The sequence below is a fragment of the Somniosus microcephalus genome, chromosome 23 (assembly GCF_052327205.1).
Source record: "Somniosus microcephalus isolate GS21.2 chromosome 23, FLI_Smic_1.0, whole genome shotgun sequence".
Lineage (NCBI taxonomy): Eukaryota > Metazoa > Chordata > Chondrichthyes > Squaliformes > Somniosidae > Somniosus > Somniosus microcephalus.
The window spans coordinates 32,314,727-32,334,082 of record NC_141009.1 but is presented as its reverse complement, the minus strand read 5'-3'; the positions used below and the strand labels follow the sequence as shown (position 1 = coordinate 32,334,082).

Sequence of the window (19,356 nt, the reverse complement as noted above, 5' to 3'; positions counted from 1 at the left end):
CAGCATCAATGAATTAATGCAAATAGATTGTGATGGTTATTTTGGACAATATTTTACAATGTTGAGCAACACTGAAGTCCCATTTTAAAATAAAGCCTGCATTTTCCCTCCCATTAACGTTAGAGGCAGGTGGGGTTCAATGGAAAGGATATGGATTTTGACAAACTGAATTAAAAACTGTATCGAGGAGGGCAAGCAGCATTCTCCCAGGATGGTTCTCATGCTATTGTTGGCTGTATGCTATCCGGTAGATTCCCTATTGAATTTCCGACCCTCATGTAGAGACAACAAGGTTCTACTCAGTTACTCCCAATTTGGCTCTCTGTGGGATTCTGAGTCCAACATGCAGATGAATATTGGCTCCCCAGATTGAATGTAAAAGCAGAAGTACACAGACCCTACGCTGCCAAAACTGGATGAAGTACCTTTTTTTAAAATTTGTTCATGGGATGTGGACGTCACTAGCAAGGTCAGCATTTATTGTCCATCCCTAATTACCCTTGAGAAAGTGGTGGTGAGCTGTCTTCTTGAACTGCTGCAGTCCATGTGGTGAAGGTACTCCCACAGTGCTATTAGGGGCGGAGTTCCAGGATTTTGACCCAGCGATGATGAAGGAACGGCGATATATTTCCAAGTAAGAATGGTGTGTGACTTGGAGGGGAACTTAGAGTTGATGATGTTCCCATGCACCTCCTGCCCTTGTCCTTCTAGGTGGTAGAGGTCATGGGTTTGGGAGGTGCTGTCGAAGAAGCCTTGGCGACTTGCTGCAGTGCATCTTGTAGATGGTACACACTGCAGCCATAGTGCGCTGGTGATGGAGGGGGTGCCAATTAAGTGGGTTGCTTTGTCCTGGATGATGTCGAGTTTCTTCAGTGTTGTTGGAGCTGCATTCATCCAGGCAAGTGGAGAGTATTCCATCACACTCCTGACTTGTGCCTTATAGATGGTGGAAAGGCTTTGGGGAGTTAGAAGGTGAGACACTCACCACAGAATACCTAACCTCTGACCTGCTCCTGTAGCCACAGTATTTATGTGGCTGGTCCAGTTAAGTTTCTGGTCAATGGTGACCCCCACGATGTTGATGGTAGGGGATTCAGTGATGGTAATGCCATTGAATGTCAGGGGGCGGTTGTTAGATTCTCGTTTGTTGGAGATGGTCATTGCCTGGCACTTGTGGTGCAAATGTTACTTGCCACTTATTAGCCCAAGCCTGAATGTCATCCAGGTCTTGCTGCATGCGGGCATGGACAGCTTTATTATCTAAGGAGTTGCGAATGGAATTGAACACTGTAATTATCGGCGAACATCCCCACACCTGACCTTATGATGTAGGGAAAATCATTGATGAAGCAGCTGAAGATGGTTGGGCCTAGAACACTGCCCTGCAGAACTCCACATGTGCACAAATATAAGAGCAACTTGTATCACTCTGAACTTCAGGAATGTACTTCCCTGTGAAATATCATTATTCATGTACTGTATATGGAAAATAGAGAAAGTAATTAATTTGATCTACATACCTTGAAAAAATGCAGTGTAATTATATTCAGCTTTGTGGTATAATGTATGTAAAGCTGTTTGCTTAATAAATTTAGGATCTCTGAGTTTATGAGGCATTAAATTAGTTTCAGTGTACAGGCATCTATTCTTAAGGATGAACAGGAGCCACTTATTGCTATGCACACTCAGTAATTCATAGCTACAGTGTTGTAATTATAACAGATGTTTGTGATTTGCAGTTAAAAGAAGGAAAAAAAGCAAACTGGTACAACTCCATTTTTGGAAAGACTGTGATGTAGCCTATGGCAGGTTTGTTTGCAGTAGCAATGTGCTTTTGTTTTGACATTATTCTGTGGGTGTACTTTGTTTAATGGACAAGAAAACATGGGTATTGACTCAATTCTTCCAGAGTATAGATACGCTAATGTGTAATGATGCACTGACTACACGAAGTCTGGCAGGGAGTTCCTGGGCAGCAATTCACTTTGGCAGGACTGGTGCCATACAAATGTCAGAGCCCTATATTTTAATTAATGGCTATAAATTCACTGGATCAACCAGATTAATAACTGCTGTAGCCTGGGTTTGGAGCATGGCTGTGATGTTTAATGTGCTTCCATTTCTGAGCCAGGGGAGTGGAGGACAGTGAGTAAGAATGTGGGGTAAAACAGACATCAATAGAATTAAGTTTGGCTTTTCTTCAGATAACTATTAGTTTAAGAGATAAATGAGATTCATTCTTCTGAAAAAAATTCCATATAAAGTTTTCATTTTTCCTTCTGAACTATCCCTTAAAATTTCAATTTCAAATCTCAACATCTGCTATAACTACAACACTGAATTACTGAGGGTACATGGTAATAAGTGGTTCCTGTTCATTCTTAAGAATAGATGTCTCTACACCAAAACTAATTTAATACCTCATAACCGCAAAGGTTTTTTTTATGTTTGACAGCAAAACTAGTCATTCATAGTGTGTCCAGACCTCCATCTCTGCTATTATATTAAGTAAAAAGTGTCAGGTTTAAGTGCACTCTGGAAGTGGTAGTCCATGTGTGACATGTACAGAGCCATACTGGTGAATCCTGGGAGTCAGTTACCTGGTTGAGTCTCTTCATTCAGGCAATGCCTAGGTATAAAATGGAAACTGGAGACTGCAGCAAAACTCAAGTCCTAAGGTCAGAAGTAGTGGTAGCCTTATGTAGCAGTTACTTCTTGGAGGCATTTTTGACATAAGACTTGATGGGTATATTTAATGTTCTAATTTCCCCAAGATGCATCAGTATTGTTTAGGCAACTGTATTATTTGTCTTTAGCTTCTTACAATTTCTGCTCAGTTTTTCAAAATTATTTGGAAAGCTAATTTCAAAAGCATTATTCAGGTAACATATACACATAGCCTGTTTTTAAATATATATGTGTCCTTGTGGAGAGAGAAACAGAAATTACAGCTTGTGTGTGTTTTATAAATTTCAGAAAATATATTAAGCAGAGGTGTTGGAAGAAGAGGGGGAAAGGGAGAGAAGGTTTGTCTTCATACTAATATTTCAATTTTCAAAATAAATTGAATATTGAAGCTAACGAATGATCTCATCTCAATGAGTTAGAAAAGTTAAATACTAATTGCTTACCACTGGAAGCAGCGAGTCTGATTGCCAACATGAGAGAGAGGCAATTAGTCTTTTCTCATCTTAGTTTGATTTTTTTTTTAAGTTGAAATTTCAAGCAAACAAAAACTTTGAGGGGAATAGTTAGGATGAGAAGGTAGTAGGGGGATGGGAGAGGGAAGCAAGTTGAGGGTGAGAAGGCATCGGTGCTCTTATCATCTGCCATTGGGTGGATTGAGTGGGAGAGGAGCATGGGGAGTGAAGGATACAAGGTTTAAATGGATAGTTCAAAGGAGAGGTAGGGTTGGTGATTGGAGTGGTAGGAAGGGAGGTGGTAGTGGGAAGATGAAGGGGTAGGGGAAGCAGATAACACTCACTTCAAATGGTGCCTGCCGCTGTTAGTGGCTTCTTTCCCTGCCACGCCATGAAACCCACCACCTCCCACCCAAAAGAAAACAAGAGACAGAGCAGAAGAGGGCAGAGAAAGAAGCAGAAAGAGTTAAGAAGTGAGAAGTAGAAAAGAGAAAAGGAGAGAAAAGAGAGAGGAGCAACATGTAGAAAGCAAAGACAGGTAAGAGAGACCATATTGTCCAACTTACTATGCGCAACGTCACGCGAAATCGACTAATATAGATAACTTAATAAAAGAAAATTTAATTCTACACCTGCATCAGTTGTACATTAGTCTGGTCTATTACAATTATGTTGGGTGGGGAAAAAGAAACTGCAATACATTTCACTACCTCCTACATTTTTACACTAAATGTCTTTCACATCTCTCGGGAAGACTTTGTGGCTGGGAAGCTGGAGCTGTTTGCGCCGGCCATCAAGGCCGGTTTGGAAGAAAAAATTGCAGCCGCTTCGCTTCTGCCACGCATTGCGGCGGCTGCCATTTTGGGCATTGCCTGCGCTCACTTCACATATTTAACTGATCCAGATCGAGATATCAATCTGTGTGCAATGCTGAATTGACGCACGATCTGGGATTTTGTACGTCGCTGCTCTTATTAACACCTTCTCCAAAGCATGCACGGCAGAACGTCCGTGTAGCAGTAGAACAGACCCGTTGCCAGTGCTTCTTAAACGGACACACACAACTTTTAGGTAAATTTAGATTTTTGCTTTTGTACTGGTTTCTTTACATTTTATTGGAATAGTGGCTTGGTGCAATACATTTAAAAAGTTGTTCAAAGTGTGAAGGGAGTGCTGCTGGATGATTTCAAGGCTTTGGCTCTTAAAGGAAGGCCTCTGAGAACACCAATTGCTCCTAGTCCCGGGGACTCTAGTTGCAGTCCCCCTTGGGCTGCAGCAGAGGGAGGAGGAAGCAGAAGAGGAGGAAGTGCAAGGAAGGAGGCAACCCAGACAGCCCCTTTCTGGCCCGGATATCCGAGATCAAATCATCTGCCTGCGGTACCAGTGAACATAACCCCAATTCCCCCTTCAACATTTGTCCCATACCTTACCTCTCTCGGTTACTGACCATCACAGCGTCCTCTTGGCCACAATACTGAAATAAAAGCCACCATAAAGCAAACTTTCCAATGCAACTTTATCCATATATGCATCCAATATTACATCAGTAAATCAGCTAATCACCCCTGTGCATTCCCTTAGGTACTGTCTTGCATGTGCCTTTGCCTATCCTAGTGCTGTTATACAGTGTTACCCCAGTGGCTGCAGCCTGGCTGGTGGAGGACTGCTGACTTTCAGTGGGGGAGACTGCAGATGGCCTTGCAGAATGACCGAGGAGCTGGTACCTGGGAGTGTGAAATCAAGAGACGGGGTTTCTTTTTCTCCACTCTCCTCGTTGACCCATAGGTTGGATTTCTTGGGTGTTTGAAATGAGGAAGGCACAAGGGTAGGGTTGTGGTGAGTGGAGGGGGGTAAAACAAAAGGTGTATGCTTACACCATGTGCAGCTTGTAAATCAGAAGATATTGTGGGATGAGGGTGAAGTGGGATGTGAGAAGGAGGATAATGTATGAAGATACCGGCATCTTGTATTCTTTCAGCCCCGCCACTCGCCAAAGTCTCAGCCAAGAATGGTCAGCACCGTCTCCTCCAAGGGGGTGAGGTGAAGCTAGGAATATGAGGTGTACCTCATGTTTGGTAGAGATTGTTGGTAGGTGAATGATGGGGGTGTGGTGCATTGAGCAAGGTCCTGGGGGTGATACTACCCACATCCTTCTTTCTAGAGGGCCTCCTGTGGGTAGAGGACCTCTCTTCCGGTGTTGCCCCCTCCACAAAGCTCGAGTGCTGTGTCCAAGACCCTGGGTGCCCTTTCCCTGGTCTGTTGAGCCATTTGTGTTAGTGCTGAAGCACTTTTACCATTTACCAATCAGCAGAAGGCAGCTCACCTGTAAGAGCTGCAGACTGCCTTTAAAAGGAGCTTTAAGTAAAGCTAGCCTCACTTGAGCAACACAAACTTCGGTCCCCTGCTGAGTTTACAGCCTGTCAGCAGTGCATTCAGTGCTAGGCTGTGCGCTACAATCGTGATAATTAGCAGGCAGCACAAAGTTGACGTGCTGCCTGTGCTTTGTGAACAGGCGCTGGCATATCTCGCGCCCATTTTCTTGTGCTATTGAATTTCTAGGCCTGTATGTCATCTTGAAAATTAAATTTAAAAAAAAGTATGGATAGGTACACGGTGGCATAGTGGTTAGCACTGTTGCCTCACAGCGCCAGGGACCCGGGTTTGAATCCAGCCTCGGGCGACTGTCTGTGTGGAGTTTGCACATTCTCCCCGTGTTTGCGTGGGTTTCCTCCGGGTGCTCCGGTTTCCTCCCACAGTCCAAAGATGTGCGGGTTAGGTTGATTGGCTATGATAAATTGACCCTTAGTGTTAGGGGGATTAAATACGTGGGGTTACGGGGATAGGGTGGGATATGTGTTGGTGTAGGGGTTACGGGGATCGGGTGGGATATGCGTCGGTGCAGGCTCGATGGGCCGAAATGGCCTCTATCTGCACTGTGGGGTTTCTGTTTTAGCCAACCTATGTATTGATAACTTGTCCTAGAGATAATTTAAACTTTTAGTTCCATAATTTTTTGGCACTCAATTTGATTGATGATTCTGTAATATATAATCAGAGCTGGCAAGTTGCATTACTGCCAATTGCTGGTAACAAGAATGTCAACAATTTCCCAGACTGCGGATTTAAAAGTACATATATTTACAGTGCCAATGAGTGACCGTGATAGAAACTTAGACTTGCTTAGAGAAAATATATAATTTTTGGAGCATTATTAACTAATGCAAAGTAAAAGAGATCAAACGGATTTTGAGTCGAGATTCATTTTGATTCACCGATTTAAATTGCTAATGTCACATGGCTGTAATGAGGGCTTCTTTTCATCTGAACAGGCTAATTCCCTGACCAATGTGAATGTTGATTCCTGTGAACTTTCCACACACAAATGGATGAGCAAGGCCCCTATAAAAATCGTAATTTAATTTTTAATTGTGGAATCTGCAAAAAATTGTGTTGCCCTGTGAATATATCCTGCTTTGCTCCCCAACTTGGCCCCTGACAGCTCCTACCAGATGCTGCTCAGGGAGGGTTGAGGTGAATACTACAGCATACGGTGGGTGGGAATGGCTGTATTTATCCCAACCCCCCCCCCACACCCAAAAAAAGCTATATCATGTAGTGAGGGGAAAATTAGAAGAGACTAGCTCTGAACAGGGTAGGGGAGAGAAGGGTGCTCACATAAACTGGTGCGGGGTGAGAGAAGGCGGCTAATTCAATTATGGAGGCTGAGTAGTTCCAGCAACTGGGAGGGGAAGGAGGGAAAGGAAAAATAATTTGACATTAAATTAACCTATTTTTAAACAATTCAGCAATTGGTTTTAGCAACAGGGTTCCAATCCCTATCTAAAATAGCCAACAATTTCTCGCAAGGAATATTGGGGGGGGTGGGGGAAAAAGAAATCGCATAATTTTTGCTACAATCTTCGGCAATTTTCCTCGTTGCTCTGCAGGCAAGTCTCCTGTTCAGCTACTCACTTGCATAGGTATACATATTCACAGTCCTGGATGAAATGGCTTATACTTTTTGAATTTTATCAGTATTATGTATGTTCAGGAAACCAGTTACAAGCATCTCCTGTGCAAAACAAGCAGATAGCATGAAGTCATTATTTGCTTTTTCTTGGGAAAGACAACTGATATTTTCCTGAAAGAATGGCTTCACAGGTTAAAACCTAGATTCATAACAATTAATCGGATGTCTTCTGGGTTCTGCTAGCTGTAGCGATTAACTTATTTCTCTAGTCTTTCAAATAATCAGGATCAAGTGCAACCCAATATGGTGGGTTTATTGTGTTTAATCGGAGTTTAAGATGGAATATAACTGCAAAAACATACGACTGTGACAAGTAGTTGCTACCAGACCCGATCGGACAGACAGCTGGCATGCACAAACAACTCTTCTTATTCGTTCTCCTTGTCTCGTGTGTGTCTCTCTCTCTCTTTCCGAACTGCCAAGAGTGCTAGACTAGGGTCAGCAGAGGTCCACCCTCGGAAGAATGTTAGACCACCGATTTCACTCGAGAGCCCTCCGCTCCACAGTCTCTGCTAAGGGCTTTGCGGGTCTTGCTTTTTTAAAATTCTCTTTTTAGGGGTGGGCCTGGAATAAATTATGGACAGGACCATTTAATCTAGAGGTTCCCCTTAAAACAAGGTGCCCAATGGAATGTTGAGTTCTTTGTCTAAACAACGGAAAAAGGGTCAACCCTCATGTTATCTCACAACCATTACACGTGCTTTCTATACTTGACCAATCATGGCCTTACAGCATCTTGAGGACTGTCTTCTCTTATCTCAACCGGCCCTTTCCTTCCAAAGCTATAGTCTCTTATCTCATCCTGTCTTGTCCCCCTTGGAGCAGCCAGTGCATGAGTCAGGCACAACCTTGGGCCATTAAATCAGTGGCCCCAGGCTAGAGTTGTCTGCTCAACTAGTCACTATCCAAACTATCTCCCCTTTATCTAACAGACTATTCCATCCGGAGATGATACCTTGACTCCCATAAATTCCTTCTATTCGATGTCCTTTATACCAATTAACTTTTAATTATCTTCACAAGCAGTTCTAGTAAACGAACTCCAATTCCTACCGTAGCATTATAATATGGTTATTAGTAATAATGGAAGAAACATAGGTTGGGTCATAGTTGGCCGAATTAAAGATAGTTAAACAAAGTCAAAGTTCTAACTTACAAACAACAGACAGCTAGCCTGGCAGGTAAGGCTATGCTGTGGGCCCCTGTGTGGTATGGTATGCATCATCTAATCTAATTAACTGAAGTCAAACTCTAATACAAGCTTCCAGAAAACCAAAACTTATGCAGTGCCAGTAAAACATAACTTATACATTAAACCCGTACTTGTCTCGAGCAAAAACAATCATTTAAACAGTTTTATTCGCATATTTTTAGGTACCCCTGATTTCTAACATAGCTGGTGAAATGAAGGACGCCTTACTGCATACACGGCCCTGGAATCGACATGTTTAATGCCTCACAGCTCTTCATTTTGTAAATTACTATTTTAAACTGCTTTTCAATACTGATTCCTTTCATCTTGATGCCTGTTGTGGTTCTTTGGAACACGGTTTCCAATGAAATAGGCTTGTGGCAGAGTACTTCCAATTAGTCAAGTGAAGTACTGAATTCTTCATTAAGTGATTGTGCCAATTTCCATGCTTCAAAAATCAACCTGTACATAGTTCGACAAAAGTAAGGAAAAGGTCACAAGATCAGTTTAGTAATATTTGTGTTATGAAGAGAGGTGGGTTGCATAGTGCAAGCATATTTTGTGAAAATGGGGTAATTATTACTCCCTCTGCTATGCATCTTTAAGACAGAATATAGAAAAGCTTCAGCTTCTGGATGATGGGATCTGCTACAGAAATTTCTGTTGAACCATTGAGAAAATAGTTTGATAAAAAGTAACACTGTAACCCTCAAAAATATGACAACTTCCATGGATGAGGTATCGTCATCAACCACAACATCCCAGCTCCAGCAAACACATGGAATAAAAGTGTGTGAGAGTTTGAATTTGTGCCAAAGTAATATCCTTATCCTTGGCAGTTCTTGAGCTGTACAAGTGATGATAAATATTCCAACTGCTCTAGGAAAGAATTAGGCAAACTCTTGCAGCAGTGGCTACAATAAAACCAATAAACTGCTTCATTGCTGGCATTGTCACAGATTAGGTTTGTAATTCTTAGTTTGTTAATGAGAAACTTTTATTTAGATCATTTTTGAGAAAAAGGCACTGAAGCTCCTCTTAAAAAGTATTTCTTTGGGTTTAAAACAAATCAATGCAGGCCAGCAGATGGTGGACATCCAGTCACAAATTCACATTAAAAAAAAAAATTATGCTCATGAGATTTTACCACGGTGCCAGTTTCTATTAAAGTGGGCATTTCCTGGATTTTATAAGTACCTTCCAACAGGACAGGGTTTAAAGCCACTTATACACCGCTTGCTCTTTCTGCTCCTCTGTCCTATTCATTCTTCTAGCCACTGCTAGTCTTTTCTCCTGAGGTTAGTCTCCTACTTCCTCACACACACACCACAGGGATCAACAAAATACCCCTTCAGGATAACATGGATATATACCAAAAAACTGTACTTGAATTAATTAATTGTCATCAAATTGGATTCTACTTGAAACAGAAGATAAAATTAACTTGGATATTCTCATTCCATGATAACACACTATCACTTAAGTCCAAATGTGGTTGTCAATTTGCTTTTCTGTGGGTTTATACGAAAGTGCATGGTGACTCCAGTGAATCATAAGTAATCATTCAATGCAAGTGCAAGATTTGTCCTATTACTGGTTATTTCTCTATTTTGACAATGACTGACAAGAATAAACAAGTTAATCTATCATACATTTTACAATGAAAGGTATTACAAGGTAGTCAGAGGATATCAAAATGAACACCATTTGTGAAATGAAGATTCCGGGTAGAGTAAAGGGATGATTTTGCACCAGTGAGCTCACCCTTGGCATCATGTAGAATCCAGAGATGAGCTTCCAAACATCCTTCATCAAGACTGCTTATTTTCACATCCCCACCATTATCCACATTTGCCCCCTATGCCACTGAAACCCTTATTTTTGCTTTCGTCACTGCTGGACTTGATTACAATGCCCTTCTTGGAAGCCTCCCAGTCACCACCCTCCATAAACTTCAGACGTCAGCAGCCTGTATCCTGTCCCACATGCCTATCCTCAATAACCTACATATATTACATATTAAATGTCAAAATATACAGAGTTCTCCAACATATTAAATTTTAAATCCTCAAATACCTCCAAGCCTCACCCCACCCAATCTCTGCAACCTCCTCCAGCCTTGTATTCTTTACACACTTCTACTGACACTAGCCTTTTGTGCAATCCCCTTACTTCATTTGACCTACAGAGCCACATGGCTGTCTTGACCCTCCTTCCACAACCCCTTGGTCTCTCCACCTTTAAAAACCATCAAAGTTTATATTTTAACCAAGCTGTCAGTCACCCTCTTAATTTCTTCCTGCATGGCTAGGTTCCCCATCTAAAAAAGAACTTGCATTTATATTGTGCCTTTCACAACCTCCGGACGTCCCAAAATGCTTCAGAGCCACTGAAGTTCTTAAAAGTGTCGTGACTGTTGGAATTAAGGCAAATGAGTTCGCCTTTTGTGCACAAGGTTCCACAAGCAGCGATGAGACCAGATAATCTTAATGTCAGCTGTGGCTTAGTTTCATCGGAGTTAAGATGGTTGCGGTTTCAAGTTCCACCCAGAGACTTAGGCATAATCTAGGCTGGCACTTCAGTGCAGTACTGAGAGAGTGCTGCATTGTCGGAGGTGCCGTCTTTCAGGTGAGATGTTAAACCGAGGTCCCAGCTGCCATCACAGGTGGACAGAAAAGATCCTATGGCACTATTAAGAGGAGCTGGGAAGTTCTCCTGGTATCTAAGCATATGACTCATTGTGATGAAAACTTTGGAAGGCAGACTGCCCAGAACACATTTCTATAATGAGTATTGCCACAGACATACAGGTCCCACTACTGAAAACTTTCAATATGGTCTTGCTTGTATTCGACTGTTTCCCTTTTTACAGCCGTCTCCGGTTTTTGCTGTGTACTACTTATTTCAATCACCATTCATTTTGGCATGGAAGAATCTTCATATGGATTTTCTTGAGCTATTTTTGATTCTGTTGTTCTGTGTAACCTCATCCTCTACTCAGCTACTGCTGCTAATTAAGCAATAGCAATGCAGATTTTGGAGCTGTGCCAGGGTCATACACACCAGATTAAAGTTTAGGTGGACAGGCTCAGAAAATTACAGGAAACTTCGATTTACCGGCACCTAAATAACCGGAAATCTCGGTTAACCGGCAAAATTCAGGAATAGGTTCATACTTCATATTACTTGCCTTCCTCCATCTGTTGCTGTGCAAGGGTGTGGCTGCAGCTGTTGCTAAGCTACAGAGACGCTCGTAACTTGTGGCCATTGTTCTGAACCTGTTGCTAAGCAACAGGGTTTGTTGCTTTATACGGAGCTCTCAGCTCTCGTATCTTTTACTATAGCGCTCGGTGATCCAGAATTTTTGATGAACCGGCACCACATCGGTCCCGTATAAAAAAGTTTCCTGTACATGTATTCAAGCCCATACATCCAGTAATGGGTATTAGCGTTTTTTTTTTGTAATGAGTTAAGTGAAGAAGTCAAACAACTTAGAAGTACTCAGGATAATATTTTGGTTTTAAAACCATAATTTCCCCTCAGCAGTTAAAGTTCAAATAAAGTTTGTGTCTTTGAATCAGATGGTTGTGGGTTTAAGCCCGACTCTCATAATTTAGTTTGACACTACAATGCAATACTGTGGGAGTGCCACATGGTCAGGGGAGTCATATTTTAGATAACTGGTTTTAAACACATCTGCTTCTTTTCGCAAGTGGTTAATTTTACTCTAGAGCTTCAGGGTTTTGCTGTGACAAAATTAAGTGTGCCCACCCCTGGCCGGTGGTCAGCAGGATCAAACGACAATTTATTGTAGCGAAGATGTCCCTTCTTTAAACTGAAAGAAAATGGCCTGTAATTTCTGATAGGAGGCTTCCTGCGTGCGGAGGCTTTCTATCGGAAAAAAATCTGCGAACTTACCCGAGGGCTCCCGAGGTCCGGACACTTCCGCTCCTGGGCCTCTCCAAAGTCAAAATGCGCAGGGCCCAAGTTTGCCAGAGGCGCAGGTGGTTCGCAAGCATCCCTGGGATCACGTGGGCCAGGCCAGCCAATAGGAGAAGGGAATCTCCCTTCATACATTTGACAGGTCTATCTGTCAAATATATGAATGGAGATCACCCCAAAAAACACAGTACAGGAAACGCTTTGGTATCCGGCACCGACATGGTGCCGGTTGATTAAAAATTCCGGATGACAGAGAGGGTTATCTACCGAGGCTATTTTTAACAAATTTTTTTTTAAAAACCAAGAAATGTGCAGTATACAGTAATTCAGTACTCACCTACAGAATGTTGTGTTAAATGGATGGTGGAAGATGCTTGATTAAGTACAGTATTGCCAGTTGAGGATAATCCATAACTCTTTAATTACTTAACAGTAAAACAAAACTTACAGTAAACGACTGTATACAGTAGTGTGGTTGACTGTACACTTATTCCAAGTCAGCTGGTTCATCAGGAATATCCATGCCAGCTGGGTCATCAGGATCATGCACTTCAACAGATTCATCAGGCACTCCCACTGCTTCAACTCTTTTGGAAGCTTTCCTAAACATGCCCCGGATGTCTGCTTGCTTAGTGGACTCGAGCCTTTTTTGTAGAAAGGTGGAATGCAAAATATGGAGTTCCATAACTTCTTGGGCAGAGTAGCAAGGCTGCCTTTCAGCAAATTGGAGGATTAAAGCAAATCCTTCTGCAGCTTTAGCCCAAGAAATTGTCTTCTCTTCAGAAATCTCATCCTCTTCACTTTCCATCTCACTTTCCTCTTCTTTCTTTGGATTCAAAACAGTCTCAATTATTTCATCGTCACTTAGCATATGCACAACAGCAACTTCTCTATCTGCATCAACCCACTGCTCAATGTCACTTTCACTGAGGTGACGTAGAGGGTTTGCGGATTTCTTCTCCCCGGAAAGATCGAGTCGTCGTATCCCGTGCCGTAACTTGAAGCACGTTAGCCATCCATCGGAGAAAGCACACTTGTCAGTGAGCTCCATCTTTACGTAGAAATCCTTTGCTTTCTCGATTAGCATGGGTCCGGAAAGTGGAACACCCTCTGAACGCTTAAGAGAAAACCACTCATAAAGCACGGTATCCAGCTCTTCAAGCTTAGGCTTACGAAGCGTACGCCGTTTCTCTACATTCTTAGATGTCTCCAAGCTTGAATAAAACTTGAGCAGCTTATCCTTCTGCGATTTGATGTCGTACATTGTTGACGAACCGATTTTGAATTCATTCATAATGTCGCTACGCTTCTCTCCCCTTTCTAGTCGTTGGCATATCTCAATTTTCTGTTTTAAAGTTAACACCACTCTCTTCCTTTTGCTTGGACCAACTTTTGGGAATTCCATAATGCAAGATGGGGGAGATGATTCACGATAAAGATGGAGAGAGACACAGAAAAATGGCAGATCGGAAGAGACGACCAGCAGCGCGGGAGAGTCAGACTCCTGTTATTGAGGTGTTCGGACTTCCGAACTACCCCCACTGACTAACTCAGCCACCGCGGGAGACTCGGACTCGGCAACATTCCCAGTTATTGAGGTGTTGTTTTCGGAGTATGAATTTTGCCGGTTAATAGAGAATTCCGGATATTTAGGTGCCGTTTAAACAAGTTTCCTGTAAAACATTAAATGCATTTTTTTTAAATCACGTTTTTAAAATGAGTTAAAATTACAATAAATTTAATATTTTAAACAAAAATTTAATTTTTTGAAAAAAATTGAAGTTTTCTTTACAGGGCTAAAAATAAACTTACCTTTTTATAAATGAGTGAATTAAAAAAAAAACTTTTTTTCAACTCTTATGCTGGTAAAAGCAGGCCTTACGCCTGCTTTCACCAGGCGTAAGAATTCAAAGGGTTTTCTGCGGGCGGAAGTTCTACAGAAAGCGGAACTCCTCCCCCCCAGGGCAGGCGTCCGATCTGTCAAGAGCATTCTTGAGAGATCGGAAATGCCGGTTTTCAGCGCATGCTCTTCCTATGCCTGAAACCGGCATTTCCGACATCCCTACGGGTGTGTACACAGCCCGTACACACCCATAGGCATCGGAAAATACGGGCCATTGAGTTTGAACTTGATAAATAAACAAAACAAAAAATCCAACAGGGAATTCAGGAGAAACTTCACAAAGAGTGGTAGGAATGTGGGACTCGCTATCACAAAGATGAGTTGAGGTGAATAGCATAGATGCATTTAAGGGGATGCTGGATAAGCACGAGGGAGAAAGGAATAGAAGGAAATAAAAACCAAAAATGCTGGTCAGGCAGTATCTGTGGAGAGGAAAACAGAGCTAACGTTTCAGGTCTGTGAACTTTCATTAGAACTGGAAGTTGGGCCAAATGGTCGGTTTGTGCTGTGCTATTCCTATCTCAATCTCCTTCAGCCCCATAAGAGATATCTGCGCTCCTCTAATTCTGCCCTCTTGAGCGCCCCTGATTATACTCACTCAACTATTGGTGGCCGTGCCTTCTGTTGCATAGGCCCTAGGAATTCCCTGCCTAAACCTGTCCGCCTCGCGACCTCTCTTTCCTCCTTTAAGACGCTCCTTAAAACCTACCTCTTTAACCAAGCTTTTGGTCACCTGCCCTAATTTATCTTTGTGCATCGGTGTCAAAATTTGTGTCTTAAAATACACCTGTGCAGCGCCATGGGACATTTTACTACGTTAAAGGCGCTATATAAATACAAGTTGTTGTTGTTGCAGATTCAATGTTATCCATTAGAGTTTGGAGTGGAGGACGGTGACCAACTCTGCCCGTATTATTGGACTTCAATTGAACTTCTGAAGGACAGGTGCACCGTACACTGAAACATTGCACTGTGGTTATTTGCTGGTGGTCTTCTTTCCTCGGAGTCCACATCACGGAAGACCTCTCCTGGTCCCTCAACACCTCCTCTCTGGTGAAGAAGGCCCAGCAGCGCCTTTATTTCTTGAGGAGGCTGAAGGGATGTAATCTGTCACCCCCGATCCTCTCTAACTTCTACCGCTGCACTATAGAGAGCATCCTGACAAACTGTATCACGGTATGGTACGGCAGCTGTAGCTCCCATGACCGGAAAGCCCTGCAGCGGGTAGTCAAAACTGCCCAACGCATTACCGGCACCCGGCTACCGACCATAGAACATATATATCAGAAACGCTGCCTACGGAGGGCACGGTCCATCATCAAAGACCCTACCCACCCCAGCCACAGTCTGTTCGCCCTCCTACCATCTGGAAGACGCTACAGATGCATTCGCACCCGTACGACCAGATTTAGGAACAGCTTCTTTCCCAGGGCTGTCATCCTACTGAACTCCACAAATAAACACTAAAGCCTGCACATCTGCAGATGCACTTTATTATGGTCATATTTATGCTAATATATATGTACAAATGTATGTTGAAATGTTTAAGTGTCCTAATCCAAATTGTACACTCTCGGGAGCCGCAAGCCTACATTTCGTTGTACTGCACTTGTGCACTAACAATGACAATAAAAGTTGATTTGATTTGATTTAAGACACTCCTTAAAACTTAGCTCTTTGACCAAGCCTTTGGTCTTCTGTCCTAAGGTGGTTCGGTGTTGACAACACTCCTGTGAAGAACCTTGGGGCGTTTAACTACGTTAAAGGCGCTATATAAATGCAAGTTGTCGTTCGCTGTGCTCTGGGGACGCACCTCCCGTCCCAGGCACCTGTGGCTGCAGCAAACAGCATCGGTGAACCGCCGACTACCAATTCCCAGGTGAAAAAGTTGTCTCGCCGCCGCTGCAGGTGCTCGCACCGAATCAAAGTTGCAACAGCGAATCCTCCAAGAAAATAACGTCCGAAGGATGCTGCCTGACCGGCTGAGTGTTTGCAGCGTCTTCTGGATAAAAAAATAATAATTTCAGATGTCCCAACGCCCGCAGTCTTCTGCTGTTGTTATCGGAAGTCCGTGCGCTCAGCGCGGGGTTATCAAGAAACAAATGGCGACCTCCGCCCTCGGTCTGTGTGAGACCCGGGCGCTAACGGCCATATTCAGCATTGCGGAGGGGGGGGGGCAGAAGATAGGTTCATGTCGATTCGCCGCTCGCGTATAAAGAAGGAGCCAGTCCCGACCCGACATTTACCAGAGAGACGAAGAAAACCATTCGCGCGGCGCAGGCCGGTTGTCCTCCGAACCGCCAGGCGCTCACTCGCGCTGTCCACGGCGCGTGCGCCTCATTTTTCTCTTCCCCCCCCCGCGCCGCCGGTCTGTTTTTTGAAAAGCCACGCCGGAAAGTTTTCTGCATCACGTGGGGGCACCCCAGCTCCCTCCGGATTGGTCAGCTCCGTCCATGACGTTTAATTAGCCGCGCGCTGGCTGGGGGGGCGGGGCCAGGCGGCCATTTTCCGTTTCCGGAGTGGGTTCGCCATCAAACTGTACTGTGGCGGCCATTTTCCGAATGGTCTTCGTATTCATCTTCGGGGGGGTGGCGGCGAGGAAAGTAATGAGGACATGTGTCGTTTCTGCGGTGGCTGCCTGCGTTTATTGGGAGATTTACCGCTAGCGCAGGAGAGTTTGCCGTGTGCGTGGTGGGAGGGGGGGAAGCAGTGGCCTCCGTTGTGTTAATACAAGGAGTTGAATTTGTGCTCCGTGCAGTCTCATGGTCGGCCAGCGCCACCACCATTTCCCTCCTCCCTCCTCCCTCCTCCTCCCCCTTCGATGGTGTAGTTGTGGGATCGTTTCAGACTGAGGCTGCCCCAGATCTGGGATGGCGATGCATGTACTATAGGATGAAGGGAGCCAGCGCTTTTCATGTGCAACCTTTCATCTAAGCCGGGCTTTCGTCTCTTCTGTGTTTCTCTGTCGTTTCTGCAAGGCAGGGCTCAGCCGATTTGCGGCAAGTATTAAAGCTCTCGGGGGACAAACCTGTGGCTCGCTGCAATTCCACAACCACACAAGCCTCACCATCGTCACCATCTCCCGGGGAGATTGAGTCCGTTCCAGCTGCAAAGAGTTCAGTTCAAAGCCACATGCACCACATCAGCTGCATGCAGATGAGGTAATAAGAGGGTTCACAATCATTTACACTGTTTATAACAGCAAAGAGGGGTATGTTGCGTTCAACATGCAATATGATGTTGCGAATGTGGCCTGATTGCTGCAGTAACTACTCAGTGCTGTATGCGTCTGATCTGGTTTTGAGATGCCTTGGAATGAGTGCAAACTGATTATTTTATAAATGTCTGACGGGATCATTATGCTAAATACGAATTTATATGGTTAAGATTCATGTATAATTTTTAGAATAGTTTGATTGTATTTTTAATTAATGGAATCTCAGTTGTAAGAGGAAACGTAGAGGAAATTGATCTTTCTGTCCATTTATTTATTTATTGTTTATTTATGTTGGACTGTCATGGACGTTCTATCTTGTAAAATTGCAAGAATTGCCTGGGCAGGGTTACCAGTAAGCTCCAATTACATTTTTGGAAAGGGGAAAGAGAAGTAATCACTTGCAATGAAATAATGTGCTGTGCTGACTCTTGTGTTGATTTGGTTTTTGAGCCTGCAGTCAGACATCAATTATATTGGGTAATTTAGAGAAGAAACTGTTTTGAAGGAAATATTTTCATGTTTTAATTAGTAAAACATTACCTGCAGCAATAAATATAAACACTAAGGCATTTAGTCCTGATACTTTATGTGAATAGTTTGTGCAAGTTTCAAATCATCAGACTTTTCTGTGTTTAACTGATGTGATGATTTTCACAAAAAAACTTTGCAAGTAGAAAAGGCGGTATTTTTCCATGATTTATTTCTCTGGTAACTTTCTTTCTCCTCAGTACTCTGCTGAGTAGGCTTGTGACTGTGGGTGCGAGTACCTTGCCCACGTGGCTATTATGCCACCAATGAACCTTTGTCAGACTGCAGATGGCATCTCTGCCAACCCAACCTTTAAGCGCATGCTTCCAGCATGAATCTCTGGAAAGTGATCAGTAGCAGGAAACCTAATGATTTATTCTCTTTTCCTCCTGCCTCCAGTTCAGGCCCATTATAGCACCCAGCTGTGGAAAGCTTGCTTTGCATAGCCTAGGGATTGAACATGGAACCTTTCATTAGTATGGCTGTGCTACTTGTGACTGAATTAGTTGAGTGGGAGCGCTAGAAAGGAAGATTTGAATGTAATGGTGCTTTCATGTACCAATGTTGATTTGGATGATTGAATATTTGGAATCAGGTCAATGGCAATTGTGGTTAAAATTGATAAATCTGCAGATTTCTCAATGAATAAAACACACAGCATCCACCAAGCTACTTACAAAAATGGTTTTGTGTCTGGTTGATTCTATTTTTTCTATTTTAAAATTATATTAATGTCCAGTAGAGCTTCTGCTACTTTAGCTTGGGAATGTTGAGTACTTCACTTATTCAGCCCACTTGTGTGCAAATCTTGGTGTGCTGCGGAAAGGGAGAATGAGCATAGGGAGTGCTTATCGTGATTTGAAGTTTTCATGAGAGATGGGTGGAATTGTGAGTTGAGATCCCATGTCATAAATGTGAAATTATGACTTCCGTTCTCCATAAGCCAAAGGAAATCAATGGTCCTAATTATTAATAAATGGAATGGAATTGTGGAATGACATCCTCAAAATTGTGCTCAGAATTCCATGCAATAAAAATGGAATCTGAATTATTTTCAGTCGCCGGGGTTCCTGATCACTATCACTGATAACTGATCTAAGAAACTGTGGTATTTGGCTTGATTCATTTAAAATTTCCAGTGGAATGTTTTTGACAGTCTGTGAGCACTGCCTCATAATTGCTGTTAGTAGGAATCGAGCCTGGCTGACTCAGGGGACTCTGAGACTGTGCGCATTTCAGGAAGACTTCTGGTTTTGTGCACTACACGTGTAATGAATCGGGGTAGAGATTGTGAAACCTAAAGATGTGGAAAAAATTTAAAACAATCTTGAGTAATTCAGTTCTTGTTTTCATTTGTAACTACAGTGAAGGTAGAGCAGTCTTGTTACCCAGCGCCTGTGAGGA

The 19,356-nt window shown here is 43.1% G+C and overlaps 1 protein-coding gene across 5 annotated transcripts in view; it reads left to right on the top strand.

The window, feature by feature from the left end:
- The first annotated feature begins 16,713 nt into the window (after positions 1-16,713).
- znf618 (zinc finger protein 618) overlaps positions 16,714-19,356 on the top strand; it is a 113,189-nt gene continuing 110,546 nt past the window's right edge. For 4 of the 5 annotated variants that reach the window (XM_085965741.1, XM_085965740.1, XM_085965739.1 and 1 more), the window contains exon 1: positions 16,717-17,368. The gene's annotated coding sequence lies outside the window, so the exon portion shown is untranslated. Of the gene's footprint in view, positions 17,369-19,356 lie in introns of all 5 variants that reach the window. The other variant, XM_085965748.1, reaches the window with a different exon arrangement.